The sequence below is a fragment of the Sturnira hondurensis genome, unplaced genomic scaffold, assembly GCF_014824575.4.
Source record: "Sturnira hondurensis isolate 20B ecotype Veracruz unplaced genomic scaffold, ASM1482457v3 Scaffold0006413, whole genome shotgun sequence".
Lineage (NCBI taxonomy): Eukaryota > Metazoa > Chordata > Mammalia > Chiroptera > Phyllostomidae > Sturnira > Sturnira hondurensis.
This window is the reverse complement of record NW_028079044.1, coordinates 16,552,308-16,566,044: the sequence shown is the minus strand read 5'-3', so window position 1 is coordinate 16,566,044 and position 13,737 is coordinate 16,552,308. Positions and strand designations below refer to the sequence as shown.

The following is a 13,737-nucleotide window of genomic DNA, read 5'->3' as shown; positions in this document are numbered from 1 at the left end:
TTACAGGTACCAAAATATGTATTAGTTATCTAATGCTGAGTGACAAATCTTCAAATTTAACAGTTTAAAACAATAAACATTTGTTATCTCATAGTTCCTGTGGGTCAGGAATCCGGGAGCAGCTTGGCTGGGTGGTTCTGGTTCTTGGTCTCGCACAAGGCTTTGATCAGGTGTTACTGGGAACACAATCACCTGAGGCTTACTGGGGCAACAAAAGGGTCCTTTTCCAAGCTCACTTGGAGGCTCATGTGGGGCTGGAGGCTTCAGTTCCTCACTATGTGGGCCTCTCCACGGGGCTGCACATGACCTGGCACTTGGCTTTTCCTAGAGCAAGTGATCCAAGGGTACAAGAGAGTGCCTCCACACTGCCTTCTATGATCTAATCTCAGAGTCACGCCATCACTTATTCTAGTCAGTAGAAAGGAATCACAAAGTCCACTCCACATTCAAAAGGAGAGGTTACACAACATAATGACCATCTGGAGGCCATGATCACTGGGAGCCGTCTTGAAGGTTGCCTACCCAGTCTCCCATGTGCAGGTGGTGTCTTCTGGAGAGACCACCATGAGTGAAATGTGTTCCTGTCTTCAAGGAACTCTTTAGGGAGTTCAAATTGTGTGGGATGAGAAGAAGTGAACTGGGGGTGTTGCAAGTACTGTGACAGATTTACAGGGGCCATGTGAGCTCAGAAACAGGGGGACCTAACCTAGAAAAGGGATGAAGACTCTTCTGTGTGTGACAAGTCTTGAAAGTTTCCCAGAGAGGAGTGGGTAAAAGTCATTCCAGAAAGAGGGAGAACATTGACAGGAGTAGAAGCTTGGCCCTCTGGAGAAATCTCAATAACTTAGTATGGCTGAAGACAGGGTATGGGCAAGAGGGGGTGAATATGGACAGGAGAAGTAGAAAGGGGCCAAATTACAAAGGAGCTCATGTGCCAAGTTCAGATGCTGGGACCTTACCTACGGACTTTGAGAAGGTGAGGGCAACGGGGTGATTTTGAGCACTCATCAAGTGCCTCTAAAGTGTCAAGTACAAAATGTTGAAGACAGTGATATAATTTTATCTCTAAGATAAGACATGTGCACAATTAATTGCATTTCAAGGTTGTTCTTAATAAGTATTCTGTAAAAAGTACAGATTAGAAGAAGTACAGAAATTTTCGGAAGAGAGAGAGATTCTGGAGGTGCCATCATAAGGTTAATGGCCAATAGACTCTGGCTCCTGGGAGGTGATTGGGGGTTTATTAGATGTGGATGTGGAGGAACGGGTTGGGGAAGAGCCATTCTAGGTGGGAGCAAAGAGGAAGAGGCATCATGGGGTCAACAGTGGTCCAGTGTGAGTAAGAAAGGGCTCTGGGTAGGGGAACAATAGTAGAGGGAAAGGTAGGGACAGATTGTAAAAGACCCTAAATACCAGGTCAGAGAGTTTGAACCATGCTCAGTGAACAGCAGGGAGCCATTGGTAGCCTGTGAGCTAGGAGCCAAATCTACACGATAGTGGGTCAATTCTAGCCCCTGGCCCCCTGCGTTTATCTCCCCTCTCCTTTTTTAACATAAGAAGGTGCTGAAGCAGGTAAATAGCCTTCCCTGGCAACATTCAGAGGGCCCAGAAAAAGAAGGACCTAGGATTCAGACCTAAGGACTCAGAGTCCTGGGACCCTTTGGCTCCCTGTTGCGCCCTCTTTCAGGAGAACCATCTCTGAGTCCCAGGCATAGCTTGGGGTTGTGAATTCACTGAGGAAAATATTCTCTCAGGCTTGGTGTTTGCAGGGCTCATCCGATCACCACTTAGCATTTTGTCTAATTAATGGAGCTCACAGATGTTTGGCAGGAGAACTTAATCAGCTATTAATCACTGAAGAGCTTCTCTGTAGCTTTTCTGGAATTGAAAGAATGTCCCTGTTATAACTGAACTTGTAGCTGTTTACTGAACTTGGGTGGAGGAAAGGGCCAGAAGCAGACAGTCATGGGTCTCCTGTCGGGTAGGTTTTGCAGAGATGGCTTGGGGTTAGTTTGGCTGTTGTTAAATAAGAAAAGTGCAGTTGTTCTTTTTCCTGAGTTCATCAACGTCTAAAGGAGGCTGGCTTCAGCAAGGAGAAGAAGGAAAATGCTGGCCATATGGTACGTTGCGAGGAACCACAAACTAGGAACTGCAGATGGTTCTAGTCCCAGCTCTGTGTCTGTGCCACGCCAGCCAAATCTCTTAACTTTGGGGGACTCGGTGTTCTTATCGTTACAAATCAAACACTTTGGCCAGATTTGGAACTTCCAAAAGCTGTCTTGTTGACCACATGGCCCAATGGATGCTGTAATGAATAAACAATTCTTGGTCAATGAATTTGGAAACACCATGTCCCACGTTTACCCCTTGGAGATTCATGGTGGACACCAGTATGTTAAAAGAGTGAAAGTGCTGTGGTCAAACAAGAAAACAAACCACCCATTTAACCCAGCACATGCCCAAACATTTTGGATCACAGAACCCTTTGTTCATCAAACATTTAGGAGAACAGGAAGAATCTGTTGCTGACATCTGTCTGGTTTTCTGGCTTCTGATTCAGCTTTATTACTAGCCTTAGGTTTTCTCCCTGAAAGTATTCTTGCAGGCTGTTTGTGAACCAGCTTGCCTGCCTCTCACCCTCAATACAGTCTTCCGGATTATAAACCAAGACTCGTGTCATTGTGCAAACCTCTCCCTGACCCTACTGCTGACCTGTGGTGACAGAGGCTGTGGAATGTGTCTCTAGTCTGTTCTGCGCTCACCCTGTCATCCATATCTTCATGGGAGATGCTAGTGTTACCCTTGACTGTGTAAACAAGTGTTTGTGATTTGGTAAGAGGTGGCTCTGAAGATCACATGAAAAGTTAATTACATGAATTTTGAGGATCAAATTTCGCTTTTAAATTTTATTCATTTATTTATTTATTTGAGAAGGGAGGAGAAAGAGAGGAGAGGAACATGGATTGGGCGCCTCTTGCACACTCCCTGACTGGGTACAGGACCTGAAGCCCGGGCATGGGCCCTGACTGAATCAAGCTGGCGGCCTTTGCTTTGTGGGATGGCACCCAACCAACCGAGTGACTTGTGAAATGACTGTTTAATTAGAGATACCTCTACTGCCATAGCTGCACCATTCCACAGAGAGAACTCATGGATTTGGGGGACTTAGTATAATATTAGACTTTAGAGGGTCTTAGTATTTTCTTTTAGCTACTACGTATCTTGGAATTTATTATTTCAATTTAAAGCAATATTGTAGGGTTGTGGCTGGAATAATGCCTTTTTTTTAGACTGAATGTAAATTACCGGAACAAAGCAGTGTTCTGTGTAACTGTTAAGTTCTATTAATCATGTTAAAGACCATTGATCTTATGAGAAATTAGCTGAAGCCGTAGACATCCTTGTGAACTCAAAGGTTTGCAGAAATATCCGGTGGCTCATCTGCTTTGCTACCTTCACGATGAATTTCAAGACAAGAATTCTCAAGGAGGACAAAAAAATTAAGGAATTATCTGGTTACTAATTTGGATTCAAGCTGATTCTGAATCATACCTAATTCCAGATAAAATATAGTGGAGTTCTGTGTCTAGGCCATTTTGACAAAGGAAATCCCATTTGATTATAGGAGTCAAATATACATAAGCTTGTACTATCACCAGTTCATATTCTTAAGCCAAATGTATTCTTGTCTTGGTTATACATATCGAGAAGTGAGCTTGGTGGCCATCCTGCAGTAAGACTTTCTATTACCCACATAGAGCCCTGCGGCTTTATATTCATATTTATTATGCTGCCTGGGGGGCTTTGGGTTTTGTTCTTCTTCTGAGCCAACAGAATTTTTTAAGCCCACTGCCTGAGTGCATACTTCTGAGACCAAGTTTATCTTAGGCACTGAAATGATGATGTGGTAATACTTTTTAACACTGTTGGAACTGTAAGGAAAGAAACTCTTCCTTCTGCTCTCTTAGGTTCTGTCGTGGGCCTAAGAATTAAACCAGCATAAAATAGAGAAACAGGAGAAAAGTAGACAATTTAGTGAATGCTTTTACGTGTACATGAGATTCTTCAGAAGGAGAATGAAGACCCACAGAAGCTCTCAGGCCCAAGAGCTTACCAACAATGAGAGATCAGGTATGGCGATGTGAGAAGATGGGTTTGACGTAGGGGCAGTAAACTTGAGACAGTGACTAAAAAAGTATATGGGGGATCCAATGGAATATATGGTTCATTTTAGTAGGTTTTTGCTATAGGCTCATTTTGGCATCGACTCCCAGCCTCTGGTGACAAGAATAGTCTTCAGTATTTGGTGCAGGAGGGCGGCTTTCTCGTGGGGTATTTTATGACCTGCTTTTGATAGAAAGGGGAGGTCAGAGAGTTTGCATCTGCTGTTTCTCAAATGCCTCAAAATAATGAATAAGCCAGAGTGGGGTGACATGATCTGAACCCCTTCAAAATCCTGTCACACACCAAATGTTACATTAACTTATTTCACCTTGTCTGTGAACTTGAGCTCTATAGAAATCACCGACTGGTCAGTACAGATCCTTGCCATAGTCATTTCACCTTCATGAGACTGTATCATGGAGTCAAATACAGAAGCTGGACCAGATGGTGTCTGGTGTTCTAGTTCAGTCCTATGTTCCACATAGCTCTAACATTCCGTTACTCTGAGGAAAGAACATACCAAAAATTGCTTTACTTTTTCTTTTAAAAAAAGATTTTATTTATTTATTTTTTAGGGAGAGGGAAAGGGAAGGAGAAAGAGAGGGAAAAAAACATCCATGTGAGAAAGAAACATTGATTGGTTGCCTCTACCATACACCCTGACCAAGGACCAATCCTGCAACCTAGGCATGTGCCCTGACTGGGAATCGAACTGGCAACCTTTTGCTTTGCTGAACGACACCCAACAAACTGAGCCACCCTGGCCAGGGCTCTTTCATCTCCATAGAGCAGGTAGGAAATTGGCCTTAATGTAGTAACTTAAATGAGTAGAACTTCCCTTGAAAATACCTATTTCAAGGTTCTCCTGCCTAATTTCTCTGTCTCAAGCATACATTGACATGGCCTGGCCCCTTGTATTTTTTGTTGCAAAACTATCCCTGTTGTCAAGGGCCCTGGCCTCATGCCACCCTTGGCTTCAAATTCCTACCTACTGGTTTTGTGATGTAGGGCAGCTATTTGACCTATCTCAGTCCCTCATTTTGTAGGAAGTGGACAGCAACAGCATTTGCCTCACAGGGCTGCTGTGTGGACTGAACGAGTTAGTCCATGCAAAGAGCACAGCAGACTGCTTGGCGGAGTCACACTCAGCATACTTCAGCTATCATAACTGGGTTGGGGACCACAAAGCCTCAGGCTTTAGCCTCTGTTCAGTGTCCCTTTTGCAGACCTTGGTTTGGCTCTTGCTTTAGGGGCTGCTCCTGAATTGGCTCTGATCTGGAGCCCTTAGCTTCTATCCTTGTCACCGTCCTAGGAGCCCTTTGGGTTTAGCTTCTGTGCTACGGCTTCCTTAGCCTCCCTCTCACCTTGCTCTACCCACACTCACACACTCGCACCTTCCTCTTGCTGCTGGCAAACCATCCTACTGCTCCTTGATGGTAGGAACATTTTCCTGATTATCCTGTGAGCATTTTTCTCCTAGGTGCGGGTTACCAGTTTCTCTCCTCAATGGTACTGGGTTCTCCCCAACATTTCACATTGACAAAATTGGGGTTTCCTTTATTCTTTTTGGAAAGCATGGAAGTGGTGTAAGGGTCACTCCCATATGGGAATGCTCTTGTCCAGAGGAGTATGATCTGTATTGAGAATGGCTAGATAAATAGAGTTCATTATAGTCACCATAAGTCAGACCTCTTTTTTCAGCTCAGTGTCTTTCCAACAGACTCCTTGCTTTTTTGTCTGAAGTTAGTCAGTGACAAACAGAGGTCACTGCGGTGGTGATGCGATCACAGCTGGAACTCAGAAAAGTCTTTTTCCTGGCACCTGGGATTAGGTAAAGCGTTTGCTCCACCAAAGGAACATGGAGAAGTGGGGTTTCACAGGCCCTCCACCCTTAGTCCTCTCTATGGCTGGCCTCCCCAACCTTGGAGGGAGATGGGTATCTCCTGAGACCCAAGCCAGGGAATCCCAGATGTTGGGACTTAATCACCCAGCAAAACAGACATGATGCAAAGCTTTATGGCAGTAGGTGACTTTTAATTTTGCTATTAAGAATATTTACAAAAAGCAAAAACAGACCGAAGAACAAATTCCCATTTAGAATCACAATCATTTCATAGAAGAGGATTTTTTAAATACCAAAAAGTAGGGCAAATGTATTAGGAATCTCTTTCCACTGGAATAAATTTAGCCTAATAAAGAATTGATTACAATGTTCTTATTTGTAAGACTATGCCCAGCACTGGTAAAAAGGTTGGTATAATCTATAGCCTGAAGTTTGAGAACCATAGCTTTGAGTCATACAAGGACACCCACAGAGCAGGAACGAAACAACATGAGTGAGATGAGATGAATAAATCAAATAATGAAATTCACTCTGTCTTTTGGACAAAATGATATTCTATCCTTCATCTTGAGTGTTGTATTTTTAGTTTCCAGTCCTTACCACTGGACTAAAGTGTTTCAGAACAACACACTTAACAGAGTGAGAGAAATGTGTTTTCCTTTATAGAAAGGCTAATGACTTTTCTTCAGTTTATAACAAGATGATTTGCTCCAACTCAGTTGGCCTCTGCAGTCCTCGTGCAGAGAGTCCTTGCGCACAACCTGCGGGTTCGTTCCCTTTATATGCTAACCCTTCCCCACGCCCTTCAAACCTTGGAGCAGAAACTTAAGCTCTGAAATTAATTAAGATTGAAGAGTGGGACACATATTTGGGGGCAGGTCATGTGGGCCTGGTGGCACTGTCAGGCTTATACCACACTCATACCCTGTGACCCCACACTGAACAACTCTAGTCACTGTGCAGGTAAAATGGCTTTTATTGTAACATGGAGTTCATGGCATAGGTCAGCCTGGGTTTATTGTTGTCGAAATGGAATAAGACAAGTTAATTTTTGTCTTAGTAGAAAAGTAGGAGAGGTGCGAGTGGCCAGGCTCATATTCTAGAAGAGGCCTCCATCAGTGCTGGTCACCGACACTTTGAGGGATAGGAGTGCCGGTGGGGGTGGGGGTGGAGAGAGAGAGAGAGAGAGGTTTCTAAGTATAATACATCCCCAACTAGAGGATGACTCTATTTATTCATGGACTATAGATTGAAACAACTCCAAGGAATTACGGGCATCTCTAATTTTCACTCTCAAGTTCTCCAAAGTGGAAATGCAATTCAGAGAGATTTGATGACTTGCCCATAGTCACACCCTCGGAGTGGGGTCCAGAGCAGCACTGCCCAGTATGGTAGCCATTAGCCACCTGCGGCCATTTAAGTTTAAACTAGCTAACACTGAGACTTCAGTTCCTCAGTCTCTCAGCCACAGTTCAGTTGCTCAGTGACCACGTGTGGCTAGCGGCTATCCTACTAGAAGCACAGATACAGAGTATTTCTGTTGCTCCAGAAAGCTTTATCAATGCTATTCTAGAGACTCTTCATCTAAGTCCTTTCCATGATTACAGTACGACTCTCTCCCTTCTCTATACACAGACACACAATCTGTACCTATACTTGTTATGTATAATGGGAAAGGCATGTTTTGACATTAATTTACAAAATCAAAGTCCTCTATTTCCTGCCCTCAAGTGGGAGCAACTTGAGTTAGCTTCCTAACCTGTCTAGAACTCATGCTTACCTGTCAGCCCTAACCTGTCTAGAACTCAGCGTTTTCCCCATCACACAGAATTAGAATGTAGTTTAGAAATGTGGTTGCTTTGGCTTTAGGGCACAACTTTTTCTTTAAAGCTAATATTGATCTAGCAGTGAATTCTTTAGGAAACCATACAGCTCCTCGAGGAAAAACTGGCCAAGGTATGTGGTGTCACAGATGTCTGAGGGCTTTAAATGAACACTGTAAATCTCAAGATTATGGGGGAAGAGCGAGCAACTTTATTGAATGTCTCCCATCTGGCTGAGCTTCAGGCAGCTGCCTGATGGCAGGAGGAGTGGTAGGGAGAGGAGCAGAAGTTCGGATATCGGAAAGTAGTTAATAAAACAGTCAGTGTGGTACCTGTGCCCAGGGATCCCATTTCAAATGGATTTTTCTTCTTGAGGTCAACAACAGGATATTATGCTCTTGGCAGAAGTGGAACAGGACTGGCCCAGGCTGCGGTGCCCAGCTCAGGCAGGGCCGGGTGGGGTGGGGTTTGGTGGGTGTTGCAGGATGAAGGAATCCTGAGTTTGGGGCCGTATTAGACTCCCTGGAAGAATGTGGCCCAGTGGGCAGGGCTGCCCTCTGTTCCTACGGCAGTTAGAGTTTGCTGCTGCCTGCTGGGTGTGGGCGGCCCCGAGTTGCTTAGGAGCAGGAAGAATTACTGTGTTGTAAGTAACTGGGATGATAGAACAAGGTCCTAGCTGGCAGCCCTTATCTTGACTTGATTTTCCGTGTAGAGAATGGCCCTTCCAGGATGTTCCATGCTGTGTACATTTTCCCCCAGAGCGATGTAGAACTTCAGTGTTGGAGATCTGGGGGTGACATTCGGATCATCTGCAGACCCCGATGATGCAAATGTCCACGGGCCAGCAAAATCGGCATCGTGTTGGGGCTTGGGAGCACAGGGATCACGGTTTTAGCATAAAGATTTTGAAAAGTAAAACCATTTGAAATCTCATCTAAACTTTTTTAACCTAACTAAAGCATAACTTCCAGAAAATACAGCTGCCACTGACAGTCCCCTCCAAGGGTGTTTCCCCCAAATTTTAGGAAGGAGACAGATGGCCCATTTCCATTAGCATGAAAATCCAGCAGGAGCTTCCATACTTTCTTACTGAGGCACTGACTCCCCCTCCCCTCTTTTTAAAAAAGATTTTATTTATTTATCTTTGGAAGGGAAGGGAAGGAGAGAGGGAGAGAAACATCAATGTATGGTTGCCTCTCATGAGTCCCCTGCTGGGAACTGGCCTGCAACCCAGGCATGTGCCCTGACTGGGAATCGAACCGCAATCATCTGGTTCACAGGCCCGCACTCAATCCACTGAGCTACACCAACTAGGGCCCCCTCCCCCTTTTTAAGGTAGTATATAAACCTTTATTCCTGGGTATTCGGTGAATTACTCATTGCTGAGTAAATCCCATGTACATACACAAATAAACTGTGTTATTTTCTCTTGTTAACTTGTTTACTGTCAGTTAATTCATGACCAGGAGAACCTAAGCTGATAGAGAAAAAGTTTTTCTTCCCAATACTAGAAAAGCAGAATTTTTATCTCCATCCCATAGCTATAGAATGAGAATCAGCATTTTAACAGTATCTCCTGGTGAGCTGTGTATAAATTATAGTCTGTGAAGCAAAGGGGCTGACAAACCTTCTGTGTAAAGGACCAGGTAGGAAACTGCTTAGGCAAACAGGCCACGTGGTCCGAGTTGCCAGCTCTCCACTCTCCCACTGTAGAGCCAAGGCAGGCATGGACAACACTTAGAGCAAAAAGTGTGGCTGTGGGAATGGTTGATTTTATGTGTCAACTTGATAGGCCTGAGGAATGCCAAGAGGGCTGATAAGACATTATTTCTGTGTGTGTCTGTGAGAGCATTTCCAGAAGAAATTAGCATTAGAATCAGTGGACCGAGTAAGGGAGGTCTCCTGGTGGGCCTCACCCAATCTGCTGAGGGCCTGAAGGGAACAAAAAGGCAGAAGAAATGTGAATTTTCTCTGTGTGGACTGGGACATCCACCTTTTCTGCCCTCAGGCAGCAGGGCGCCTGTTTCAAGAGCCTCTGGGCGTGGACTGAGCCGTACCATCAGCCCCTGGTTCTCAGGCCTTGGTTTGGGGCTGGACCTGCACTGGGGCTCCAGCTTGCAGGTGGCAGATTGTGGGACTTCTCATAATTGTGTGAACCAATCCCTTATCATAAATCTCTTCCTGTATGTCTCTACATATCCTAATGGTTTTGTTTCTCCGGAAAAACTAATACAAATGTAATTCAATAAAACTTTATGGATGCTAAAATTTGAAAATTTCTGTTTTATATGAACTATTCTTCTAACCATTTAAACATATTTTTTTAAAATCAGTATTTTTTCCCAACCATTCTTAACTTGCAGGCTGTACAGGCTGTGCATTGGATATAGCCTGTGTTATAGTTTGTTGATCCATGGTCTAGCCCACTATTTCATAACTTTTTTCAACCATACATGGAAAATTATATTGGAACAGTATGTTAGGGTGAGTGAATGAAGCTACCAGTGGTTGGAGCTAACCACTTGGGAATGGGTGGGGCTTCTGGTTGCAATGAGACCTGAGAAGAATGGGCGAACTTATAATCTATTTATGGCATGAAGCTGGGGTCTCTGGTCTAACCCAACCACCTACATGTTGCAGATGAGAAAACTGAGACTGTCTGTTCACCCATTTATCCCCAAGGTCACCACAATGTTTGATCTTAAAAGACCCCTAAGTCTTTTCTGACTGAATACATGAGATGTTGAAAATGAAAAAGTTGGTGCCTGTAACTGCTAGAACCAAAAAGTAGAGAAAAGGATTGAATCTTTATGGGCACTTTATTCAGATGCCAGAGATCTGAGAAGATGGTGGGTTGTGTGCCCTGAGAAAACCTTCTTAACAACTCATTTCAAGCTGACCTTTCCAGTTGGAAAAAAGGTTAGTTGGATCAGAGTTGCAGTTCAGCAAGATTTTCTTAGAACCTCTTTATCTGCATCAACAATACTTTATCTGCATCACACGAGTTCCTTCCCAGGAGCACAATGGCACAGACACCATCTCCATCATTTACAGACCCCCCTGGGGCACAAAGGTTGACTTGCTTATCGACCTCTTGGAGTCCAGTGGTCACACATTCCAGTTCCTGGAAGAACAGTTTTCCACAGGCCTCAGTCACGTAAGCCTATCAACTATAGCAAAGGCTAAAATCTTTAGCTCCTGATTCCCCTATCAGTGTGACTTCCTGGAACTAGCAGAGTTAGGCGATGAACTACTTGCCTACTGGTCCAGTGCCCTTTTTCCTAAATAATGCCAGAAAATCATGATTAAAAAAAATAAGTATGTGACAGAGCTGGAGTTTATACTGGTTTAGGAGAAAAACTGCTTTTTGATGGAAGAGCCCTTGGATCCTGCCTGTGTTAGGTGCTAGCTAGGGCTGCTCCTCAGTGCTCTGGGCCTGCCCAGCTCACTGCAGGATGGCACTTCCCCGGACCCTGAGGTTAGACATAGCCACGTGACTTACTTTGGCCACTGAGTGGAAGTGAGGTACTGGACATTTAAGACAGGGTGTGAGTCTCCAGGCTCCCTCCTTCTTTGCTTAGAGATCGTGAAATATGTTATAAGATCATGGTGAGTGGTAAAGCCCTGTATCACCTTGAGTCACTGAATGACTATGAAGAGTCCCCTGCTGAGCCACATGGGTTTTTGTTGTTATAAGCCACTAAGACTTTGAAGTTTTTGTTACTGCACCATAACCTAGACTATCCTGATGAATACACTGTCTCTTAGGTGACCTCCCCCACCCCCACAGAGAGTCCAGGCCTAGTGGCTAATAACAGATTGGATAGAAAAATCTAGGGTCTGGTGCTAGATTTTAAAATCCTTTAATCAGTTGTAATCTCATTAGGGACCACATCCCAGCCCACTTTAAATCCATTGGAAGGGGTTAAATTGTGTCCTCCCCCCGACCCTCCAAATTCATTTTTGAAGTCTTAACCCTCGGCACCACCTCACTTGGGATAGGGTTTTCACGGAGGTTATCAAGTTCAAGTGAGATCATTAGGGAGGGCCTGATCCTAAATGTCATTATAAAAAGGGGACATTTGGAGGCAGGCACATAGGGAGAATGCCATGGGGAGAGGAAGGCAAAGATCACAGTGATGCATCTACAAGCCAAGGAATGCCAAATTGGCCAGCAAAGCACTGAACGCTATGGGAACAAATCCTCTCTCCTGGCCTGAGAAGCACCACCCCTCCTGACACCTGGACCTTGGACTTCCAGTGTCACCGCACAGAAAGAGTTCACCCACCCGGCACTAGCAGAGCCAAGCACTGTACATGGAGAACCGCAGTGGAGAAATTAGAGTCAGTTTATCTGCAGAGCGCTGAGTAAGGAGAACAGGAAAGCTATGTCCCAAAAGGCCAAAATGCTCTGATGCAGGGCTGGGGGTGGCTTTTTAAGGGAATAGGGGGCACATATATGCGAAAGTGCTGGCAGGGCAATTTTCCTTGGGGGACGGACCTCAGAGCTTGGTCCTCTATGGGAAGGGGCATCTGCACGGCTCTTCCTGCACAGCAGGTCTTACCCTTCTGAGGCAGTTCCAGAATCCAAGTTCCAGTAGGTCCCAGCCCTCTGGCTCTGTGTGTAGGGGCGGGGGCGGGGCGAGGGGTATGGTGAGATTTTGGTTCCGGGTGCCGCTAGAAGTCAAAGTTCTCTCCTCTGCCCATGCTTTGGCTGTATGACCTGTGGTTTTGGTCTGCTGTCCTTGAAAAGCAACTCCGTATCTTGTGAAACAGGACGGGACCATTTTGAACTGGTTCTGTGGTTATAAATGTCACCTGAACTGTAAGACAATACGTTTCTGTTGTCTAAGTCATCCAGTGTATGGTACTTTGTTACAGAAGCCCTAGAAAAATAATGCAGGGGCTAACAAGAAAAAGTTTTGGTTATTTTCTCCCTTTTTAAACAGCTTTATTGCAATGTAATCCACATACTATACAATTCACCCATTGAAAATGCACAACTCAATTGGTGTTTAACATATTCACATCACTGCAACCACTTTGAGAACATTGTTATCACTCCTGGAAGAAACTCCACACTGATTAGCAGTTGCTCCTCGCCGCACCCTCCTGCACTTCTCCCGCCCCCAGGCCTGAGCAGCCCGATCTGCTCTGTTCACACAGATTTGTCTGCCCTAGACATTTCCTATCAAGGAAATCGTGCAGTCTGTGCCCTTTCGCCACTGGCTTCTTTTGCCTAGCATGACGTTTTTAAGGTTGATCCATGCTGTAGCATGTATCAATATTTTATTCATTTTTACAGCTGAATCCATTGTGTAGATACACCACATTTAGCTTATCTTTTATCAATTGATGGACATAAAGGCTCTTTTCACATTTTGCCCATTATGAATAATGCTTTGTAAACATTTGTGTGGAAGTCTTTGTTTGTGTGTATGTTGTTATTTCTTTTTTTAAAAAAATATTTTATTTATTTATCTTTAGAGGGGAAGGGAAGGAGAGAGGGATAGAAATATCAATGTATGGTTGCCTCTGGTGCATCCCCTGCTGGGAACTGGCCTGCAACCCAGGCATGTGCCCTGACTGGGAATCGAACCACGATACTCTGGTTTACAGGCCTACACTCAATCCACTGAGCTACACCAGCCAGGGCTGTATGTTGTTATTTCTGTTGAGGAGAGGCCCAGGAGTGGAGTGGCTTGGTCTGCTGTAACTCATGTTTAATGTTTTGAGGAACTATTGCCCAAAGTGATTGTTTTGCAGGAGTTCAGAGCAAGTTACCTCAAGATGTGTTTCTGTGGTTTGTGGATTGTCTTCAGCTAAGGGCAGTTTTAGCTTTAGGCTCGACTGAAACTTCTGCTACTCCCTTTTATTACCTAGAAGAACTTGAATTAGGGGCCTCAC

At 44.5% G+C, this 13,737-nt stretch overlaps 1 long non-coding RNA gene across 2 annotated transcripts; it reads right to left on the bottom strand.

Annotated features, from left to right (window-relative positions):
* Positions 1–3,018: 3,018 nt before the first annotated feature.
* On the bottom strand, positions 3,019–12,548 carry LOC118988907 (uncharacterized). Of its 2 annotated transcripts, none has more exons than XR_005066871.1 (3): positions 12,396–12,548; positions 4,493–4,667; positions 3,019–4,347 (listed from the first exon to the last, which is right to left on the bottom strand). It is a non-coding gene; the product is annotated as an uncharacterized LOC118988907 (long non-coding RNA). The 2 variants fall into 2 exon arrangements; XR_005066870.1 differs by having other exon boundaries at positions 3,019–4,344.
* Positions 12,549–13,737: the final 1,189 nt, after the last annotated feature.